The following is a 9,947-nucleotide window of genomic DNA, read 5'->3' on the forward strand; positions in this document are numbered from 1 at the left end:
GCTCTAAATTCTGAGGCAGCAATTTGGAAGAAGCCAAGAGAAGGCAAGGCAGAAATGCAGGGTTCTGGGAGTGCTAGTACAGGATTCTCTAAAGGTTGACTTGCAGATTGAGTGTGTGGTTAAGAAAGCAAATATAATGTTGTCATTTATTTCAAGAGGGTTGGAATGTAAAAGCAGTGAGGTGCAACTAAGACTTTATAAAGCTCTGGTTAGGCCCCATTTAGAATACTATGTCCAATTTTGGGCCCCACACCTCAGGAAAGACATACTGGCACTGGAGTGTGGCCAGCAGAGATTCACATGGATGATCCCTGGAATGGTAGGCCTAACATATGCTGAACGGCTGACAATCCTGGGATTGTATTTGTTAGATTTCAGTAGGTTGAGGGGAAATCCAATAGAAACTTACAAGATAATGCATGGTTTAGAAAGGGTGGACGCTGGGAAATTGTTTCCATCAGGTGGGAATACGAGAACTCGTGGCCACAGCCTTAAAATTAGAGGGGATCAATTTAGAATGGAAATGAGGAGACATTTCTTCAGAGAGTGGTGGACCTGTGGAATTCATTGTCATGGAGTGCAGTGGAGTCCGGGACGTTAAATATCTTCTAGACAGAGATTGATAAATTCTTAATCTCACAATGAATTAAGGGATACGGGGAGAGTGCGGGTAAGTGTCACTGAAATGCCCATCAGCCATGACTGAATGGTGGAGTGGACTCGATGAGCCGAATGGCCTTATTTCTACTCCTATTTCTTATGGTCTTACCAAATAAGCAAAACGTGAGTGAGAACTAAGAGACCAAGCTCAAAGCCTTGTGTTCCACCCTGTTGAAACCATGAAGTAGTCTCCTGCCCTCATGTGCAAAGTGGCCTGGCAGCAGCATTGCATTGGAAGGTGTTAGTGTGCTTCAAAGTGTGGCACTAAAACAGCAAACTGTACTCTCAGTGAATCAGAAATATGCCATGATGATGGGATGAGGCAAGTGCATGCTCAATACCAGGGTCTGAAGACAAAGGATATGGGTGTTACATGTCCTGCGAGGTTGGTGATTGCTATCCAAGATGGAGACTCATATGAGGAAGTGGTGAGGTGGAGCTAGCAGGTACCTGCTTGGACTTTCATGTCAGGAATTATCACTGCTTTGTTCCTCTCCACTGCCTAGTAAAATAGTGAACTGCACACAAATGAGGTGATATCAAATAATAATGAGATGTCAATGCATGCAAATAAGCCTCTCATCACTCACCAGTGAAATTCTCAGCTTGGGTGGAAACGTTTTTCTATGTCAAAAAATTAACTTTCCCAATCTTGCTTTTTCTCAACTGACACACCATTGCCCAAGGAAGAATAGATTATTTTGAGTAAAGCTGCAGACATATCAGGACCTTGGAATTGCTAATGTCTCAATAAACACTGGGGGATCAGACAAACTGGCTTTTCGTTTATCTTGTAGATTACCTTGGCTGCTAAACTTCAATTTATCATAATGATCAAAATTTGAAGAGTTTTCAGAGCAGATTGTTACTTTGCTTTGAGATGAACACTTTTAGTACAAAGATTTGCTTTTTAATTCTATTGTTACTGGGCATCAACCAGGCAGGGAAAAGCATTAAGTAAGAGTGGCACTAAGAAAGAACCCCAGGAGAAAGATATAAATAGAAAGCAGGAGACAACAGCTTTGCTTCACTTGGAGGTTGCCACTGATGATGTTACCTAGCCAGGTAATGAAATGCCTGGATATCAAACCTACAGCTCAGCGAGCAAACCTATACTCTAAAGAGCTGCATTGTTGTCATAAAATTGAGTTAGTAGTGTGGCAGAGGTATTCATTCTATTGTGTACATTATTCACTGGCTTGTTGACTAAACATCATATAAAAAAGAACATGATGTTAATTTTTCTTTTATTTATTCATTGGATGTGGGTATTGCTGCCTAGACCTGACCAGATGGCAGCTAAATGTCAAACACATTGCTGTGCATTGGGAGTCACATGTGGAGATGACAGATTACCTTCTCTATGGAATATTGGTCAACAGATAGGTTCTTACAATATTCAACAGTTAGATGATCACCATTAGTTTTTAATTCCAAATGTTTTATTGATTTTATATTTCATTGTAATTCATTATGGGTTTCATGCTATGAAGATGAAGGTGTGTACTGTACCTTAAGAGAGAGTGGAAGCTGGCATGAACTCTGAGGGGGACAGAGTGTGCTGAAAGATTTAAAAAGGTAACACTTATTGGAAACAAATGACTGGAGTTGCATTACCATGGAACAAAAACAAATTCAAATTCAGCCAATCAGTTTAAATTATGCTCCAGATATCAAATTCCAATTGAATTTGAATTTAGTGTTTTTGATGACATCAAACCAAGGAAATGATCCAATGTTTTGTGGTATAAAACCAGACATTTTGAACAGTTAGAGGGAGAACTGCCAAGACAACCAGCAAACATAGAATGAGAGCCAAATTGCTCTCTTAAAGGTACCTGTCCATAAGAAATTTGTGTAGCTGAAGACCAAAGCTGACTTAGAAAAATCTACAAAGGAGAATTGGTACAAAACTGACTGGTTTTAAAATGTGATTTTTATTTTGTAATTCTTAATTGGGGTTTTCTTTTAATTGGAACAGTATTATCGAGGTAAAAGATAGGTTTAAGGGAAAGGAGTTGTGAATAGTGGATCTAATGTTCTCTGTTGGACTTAAAGAATAAAATTGTTAATTTTTACTTTAAATAGTGAATTCTGGGATAGGTCTTTGTCTCTCGAAATTTAACAGATTACAGTATGAGGTGAGCTTCTCAGTCTGTTGGGTTTAAATTTGCAAAGAGGTTTACCCCATGTTGTAAATCTTTGGGGGCATTCATCCATGATTTGAACAGGTTTAGACAGGTCCAGTCTGAGATTTGGACAGATTTGAATAGATTTGGGGTACGAAAAAGTAGATTTAAACTCTTGCCAGTTAGTGTCCCAGATCTTTAAATAAAACGGAAGAGACAATTTGTTTAATTTCAGTTACTTGTGGTTGGTAAATTAAAAGTGAGAGAAATAGCTCTTAAAATTGCTAAAAAGGTTCTGGGGTCTGAAGATGATTCCCAAATTTGCCAAGAAAGTTTACAAAGAAAAGAAAAGACCAGACTCTTAGAATTAGCAAAAAGGTTAGGATTGGGTGTAACTAAGGACAAAAGTAAAGCTGAAATGGTAAGGGAATTACTCAAATACTTAGGTGTGTCATAGAAACAGACAAGTGCAGTAGAGTTAGAAAAACTTAAATTACAATTGAGGAATATGTACTTAGAGGTTAAACAAGGGGAAAGAGAAAGAGAGAGAGAAGAAATGGAGTGAGAAAGAAAAAAAGGTTCTTAGCTGAGCAAAAAGAGAGAGATTTGAATTTGAGAAGTTGTGACTTAGTCAACAAAGTCAAGGTAACAGGATGGAGATTAAAAGAGAAGGTAGTGGGATATACAAATCTGTCAAAACTCTGCCATATTTTGATGTAAAGATGTCAAAGCCTTCTTTATTTCATTTGAAAAATTGACTAGGCAGATGGGGTAATCTGAGCGTTTATGGGTAATGCTAGTTCAGATTAAACTGATTGGCAGAGCCAGTGAGGTATTTGTCATGCTGTCAGATGAGGAGTCAAGAGATTATGAAGAGGTCAAATAGTCTATTTTAATTGTTTATGAATTGGTACCAGAAGCATATAGACAGTGGCTCAGAAACATAAACAAGGAACCAGGTCAGACTTACGTTGAGTTTGAAAGAATTAAACAATGATTTTGATAGATGAGTGCAGGCCTTAAAGATAGATAAGACCTATGAGGCTCTAAGAGAGTGTACTCTGCTGGAGGAGTTTAAAAACTCACTTCCAAAGATGATAAGAATTCATGTCAATGAACAGAAAATTCAGGAAGTGAGAAAGGCAGCAGAATTAGCAGATGAGTACATGTTGGTGCATAAGACAAGCTTCCAGCCAGAATTTCATCCTGTGAGGGATAGAAGTTGGAAGAAGGAGCGATTGTATAATTGAAGCAAAGAGTAGAAAACACTGTTAAGTGTTTACCACAGGTTAAAAAAGAAGAACAAGAGGTTGGAAAGGAGGTGAAAGGCCTCAGTTGTTTCCACTGTGGTAAAGTGGGACACGTAAAGTCACAGTGCTGGTTGTGAAAGAAAAGCACTGTGGGAAAAGATGTGGTAAAATGAGCTAAGCCAGTGGCATTATTGAAGGTAGTAAAGGAAACCCCAAAGAAGTGCCGAGGAGCTGCAAGAGAGTGCACAGCCTTGGCAGGGGCTGGGTATGGAGTGAGTACCTGATCACTATAAAGAATTCACTCTCTGAGTAAAGGTTACTCAGAAAGAACAGAGGGAAAAAGGCAATAAGTTTTAATTTTGAGAGATACAAAATATAACCAGTCTCTAACAGTAAGAGATTAGCGAATTTGCATTCTTTCTGATCTGTTGCCCGTGGGTGGGGTAAGTTGTGGGATAGATGGACAGAAATTTAGTGTTCTCCTATGTAAGATCAGGTTGAAGTGCCAACTCAAGACTGGGAAAGTATCAGTGGGGGTGATTGACAGAGTGTCAGTTCCAGGAATTCAGTTTGTTCTTGGGAATGATTTAGCAGGATTGAAGGTGGGAGTGACACTCCTTGTTATGGAAAAGCCCAAGGAAGACCAAGAAACTGAAAAGTTAAAAGAAAAGTATCCTGGTATTTTCCCAGACTGTATAATAACCAGATCCCACTCTCATAAGAGACAGCATGAAGCAAAAACTAAAGAGAAAGTTGAAGGAATTCAGGTTCAGTTAGCGGACACCCTGTTTGACGTAATGGTGCGGGAAAAAACCTGAATACGCAGAGGGTCAGACAGAAGTGTTTAGCCCTGAAAGGCTAAGGGACTTGCAACATCAAGACAAGATGATAAAAAATATATATGTGGATGTGTAGTCTGAAAAGGAGGCAGAGAATATTCCTGAGGTCTATTATCTGAAAGTTAAAATCCTAAGACGGAAAGGGAGACCATGGCAGGTTAGTGCAGAGGAGAAATGGACTGAAGTGCACCAGATTGTGTTGACAGTAGCAACCAAACAGGAAGTGTTAGGATTAGCACATGAACTACCTGTACGGGGTCACCTAGGTACGAAAGACTTAGGCTCAGGTACAAAAACATTTTTACTGGCCTGGAATGCACAAGGATATGGATAACTTTTGCCATACGTGTCATACATGCCAAATAGTAGGTAAGCCACAGGCAGTAATAAAACCAGCACCTTTGTTACCAATTCCCACATTTGAAGAACTTTTCACACAGGTTATAATTGATTGTGTAGGTCCCCTCCAGAGAATTACTAGAGAGAAGGAACTGGAGAAATAGGTGTTTGTTACTGCTCCATAGAGTGAGGAATGAAATCCAGATGATGTGGATTTTGATGTACCTCAAAACTTGCTAAAGAAGTGAAGAAGTCCTTGAGGAGTGGAATAAGTTAGTAAGCTATCTGTCTCAGCAGCATAAAATGCAGTTGAAAGGTTTGTTACTGCAGTAGAAGGACATATGTAGGAATCAGATGGGGAGGACTCATGCTATTGTACATGAAAGAGAAGTAGTAAATGCTGCTCCAATAAAACAACACCCCTATCCGCTAATTCTTTCAAAACCAGACAGGCCCAGATGGAGGTGGAGGCCATACTCAATGAGGATATCATCGAACCAAGCCAGAGCGAGTGGAGTTCACCAATCATCTGAGTTCCCAAACCAGACGGGACTCAATGATTTTGTGTGGGTTATCAGAAGGTCAACGGCATTAAAAAATTGGATTCATATCCAATACCAAGGACAAATTTTGACAAGCTAGTTACATCACCAAATTGGATTTACTGCATGGTTACAGGCAGGTACCTTTATCAGAGACAGCGAAAGAAATTTCTACATTTGTAACTCTAAATGGGCTATATCAATTCAAAGTGATGCTCTTTGAAGTGAAGAATGGACCCACCACATTCCGAAGACTCATGAACAGAGCTGTGGCTGGGTTAACAAACTGTGCAGTCTATTTGGATGATGTAATGATCTTTAGTAAGTCCTGGAAAGATCACATGGTACAGTTTGCAGAGTTCTTTGAATGGCTATGAGAAGCAAGACTGGTGATAAACTTAAATAAAACTAAATTTGTGAAAGCAGAAGTGACGTTCTTGGGACATAAGATTGGTCATGGAAGGTTGACCCCACATAACACAAAGACGCAGATCATCAAGAAATTTCCACGACCAACCTTGAAGAAGGAGGTGCTTCGATTCTTGGGACAAAGTGGGTTTTATTGGAAGTTTGTTCCAAACTTCAGCAGTGTAGTGGCATCATTAACTGATTTGCTGAAGAAGAACACAAAGTTTCAGTGGACAGAACAGTGCCAGGCAGCATTCAACCATTTCAAAGCAATATTAACCACGCACCAGTTTTAGCTACACCGAAAGTTTCAAAACCTTTCAAAGTTGCCATCGATACTAGTGACATAGGAGTTGGAGCTATACTGCTCCACAAAGATGATGGTGGGATTAAATTGTCAGTTGATTACTTTTCGAAGAAATGCAACATTCACCAGAGAAAATACTCCATGATTGAATAAGAACTATTGAGTTTGGTACTGGCCTTCCAAAGTTTTAATGTGTATATCATGAACAATGCTTCGGAGATGGTTGTGTACACAGGTCACAATCCTTTTGCATTCTTGAAACGCTTTAAAGACAAGAATATGAAACTATTTTGTTGGAGTCTCATGTTACGTTCTTTTAATTTACAAATTGTACATTTTGCAGGTTGTAATAATGTAATTGCAATTGCATCATCACGGATTTAACTGATAAAGTATAGATGAGATTGGTATCTGCTCAAGGTTATACATATGTGGGAAGAATTTGATATGAACTTGGATTAAGTCATATGTATGTCATGGTAATGTGATTAAGGAATAGCAAAAAAAAAGCCATATTTTCATTATGATGGTTCATTTTTTCTTAAGGGGGTGGTGTTGTGAAGATGTAGGTGTGTACTGTATCTTTAAGAGAGAGTGGAAGCTGACGTGAGAAGCACAGAGTATGCTGAAAGATTTAAAAAGATAACATTGTTTGAAACAAATAGCTGGAGTTGCGTTGCCATGGAGCAAAAACAAATTCAAATTTGGCCAATCAGTTTAAATTAGGCCCCAAATACCAAATTCTCATCAAATTTGAATTTAGAGTTTTGATGATATCAAACCAATGAAATGATCTGATGTTTTGTAGTATAAAACCAAACATTTGAACAGTTAGAGGGAGAACTGCCAAGACAGCCAACAAGTATAGAGTGCGAGCCAAAGAGCTCTCTGAAAGGTACCTGTCCATAAGAAACTTGTGCAGCTGAAGACCAAAGCCAACCTAGAAAAATCTGCAAATGAGAATCGACAAAGCTGACTGGTTTTGAAACTTGATTTTTTTTTGTAAATCTGAATCAGAACCGTACTGTAGAGTAGGAGGTAAAAGATAGGTTTAAGAGAAAGGAGTTGTAAATAGTGTTTCTAATGTTCTTTATTGGACTTAAAGGGTAAAATTGCTAATTTTTATTTTAAATAGTGAAATCTGGGATAGTTCTTTGCCTTTCGAAACTTAACAGATTACGGCACGAGGTGAGCTTCTCTGTGTGTCAGCTTTAAACTTAGCAGAGGGATTTACCCCGTGTCATAAAACTTCATACCAATGACCCCAGGGCAATAATCTGGGGTTTGGATTATTAATCCAGTAATGCTAATGCCATACCTCCCAAATACTCATCAACAATGTAATGTATTGCTGTGACAGGACATATTCCCAACTTGGTTGCTGCAGACTCCAATTTGGTGTAAAATATTCAAATGCATATATTTGCTTATTACAGTTCAGTATTTATTTTTAAATTGCAATGCGTTAAGGGCTCTTAGTTAAGTTGAATGAACAAAACTGAAGAAGCATTACTATTATACATTTTTCAGAACTCAGCTGATGCAGGAGCAAATGGGTTTATTTTCATGCAGTAGAAGATCTTAGCAATGGGCATAATTATATCACAAACATCGCTTATTCTTCACACAACACCAGGTTATAGTCCAACAGGTTTAATTGGAAGCACACTAGCTTTCGGAGCAATGCTTCCAATTAAACCTGTTGGACTATAACCTGGTGTTATGTGATTTTTAACTTTGTACACCCCAGTCCAACACCGGCATCTCCAAATCATGATTGCTTATTCTGTTATTCTAAGACAAACTCCATAGCTATTTTTGTACTAAGACTGGAGTTTTAGTGTTGATTTTTTGATTCTTCACTGGTAACTAAGGGTTGTAATGTCAAGCATATTTTAATTCCCTGAAGCTATACCAATATTTCTGAGTTGAAAGAATAATCTTACTTCCTACACGTCCCCAGCATAGGACATTTTGAAGGGCTTTGTGATGATAAACTGATTGAAATTGAATTTGAAGAAGCCATCTGAATTTATTGCTGAATCAATCTCCTTTGGACGCCAATAGATCACCAAGGAAATGCCTTCTATAATTTGAATAATATCAAGGTCTGTGTGTCAGAGTTTTGATGAATGTGCATTATAACCTAAATTAGTTCTCTACCAAGAAGCAATATTCTGTCCACAACAAGGGTCAGATTTTGAAACATCCTATTAAGAAGGATAGGTGAGCAAACCTTTGGGATCCAGATTGCAAGCCAGACATTAACCATATTTTCAGATTGCAACCCATGATACATGATGCAGTTTTAAACAATCAGGACAATTATTGGCTAGGGGCAATATTGGACACTGAACTAATGCTGAGATGCTGGATGATTGTGCAACAAAAGCAAAACTGGATTTTAAATTTGTGAATTAAAGAGAACTCTGTAAAATATAGCGGTTGCTGGTTGAAGGAGAAAGTCAACTCAATGTGCCCATAGGAAAGGCATGTTTACAAGCAGAGATTTTCTCAATTTAGTGACACCTCTATTGAGGTTTTCTTGAAGACATTGTCAGGATGATGCAATATCTTACTCTGAAACAGTGGAAATCATCTGAGGACAGGATGAGAACATTTGAACATCTTGAGGTTGTAGGAATGGAGTTCCTTCCTTCCTGATTTTCTTACATTTCAGCATAATGGGTCTAGGGGCTTTCTCTAGCCTGACAGAAGCAGATAATGACAATGACAATTTGGCATACTACCATAATACCTTTCACAGGGCTAGCTGTGGATTGGAGGCAATGAAGCTGTAGAGGGGGAGGCAATGCAGCTATTTGCAAATGAGGATGACACAACAGAGTTTGCGTTGACAAACCAGCCAAGCAGACTCTCCACCAATCTACCTTCCCCTCAACCCCATCCCCCTCCCATTTATCTCTCTGCCTCCCTGGCCCACAAGCCTCATTCCTGATGAAGGGCTTATGCCTAAAACATTGATTCTTATACTCCTCAGATACTGCCTGACCTGTTGTCCTTTTTCAGCACCACACTCTGGACTCTGATCTCCAGCATCTACAGTCCTCACTTGATATCATTGACTCAGTAAGCAATGCAGAGGCAACTGTGAATAGGGACTCCTTGAAGGATGGCGAACAGACATTGATAATATTGAGTGGATGGAGAGCGTTACAGAATTTCACCTGACTCATACAGATTGACTGCCTGGAACAGTAAGGAAATACTATTTTTTTCCAAATGTCAGAGTTTACCCAGTCATGGGAAGAGAAGAGAAGGGTCTACCCATGTGCACCAACAATGAGTGCATGAGATTATCCACTGAGAGAAAGGCCAATCTCTTGGAGAGCCATCTGGTGTTCCATGCTGAGTGGATGAATAAACAGGGCACTAACTGCCAGACAATGAATATCAATTTATGAAGCTCCTGTCTCATTGTGTAAGTGCCCAGATTGGCAGAAGTAGAAGGC

This window comes from Hemiscyllium ocellatum, chromosome 5 (genome assembly GCF_020745735.1).
Source record: "Hemiscyllium ocellatum isolate sHemOce1 chromosome 5, sHemOce1.pat.X.cur, whole genome shotgun sequence".
Lineage (NCBI taxonomy): Eukaryota > Metazoa > Chordata > Chondrichthyes > Orectolobiformes > Hemiscylliidae > Hemiscyllium > Hemiscyllium ocellatum.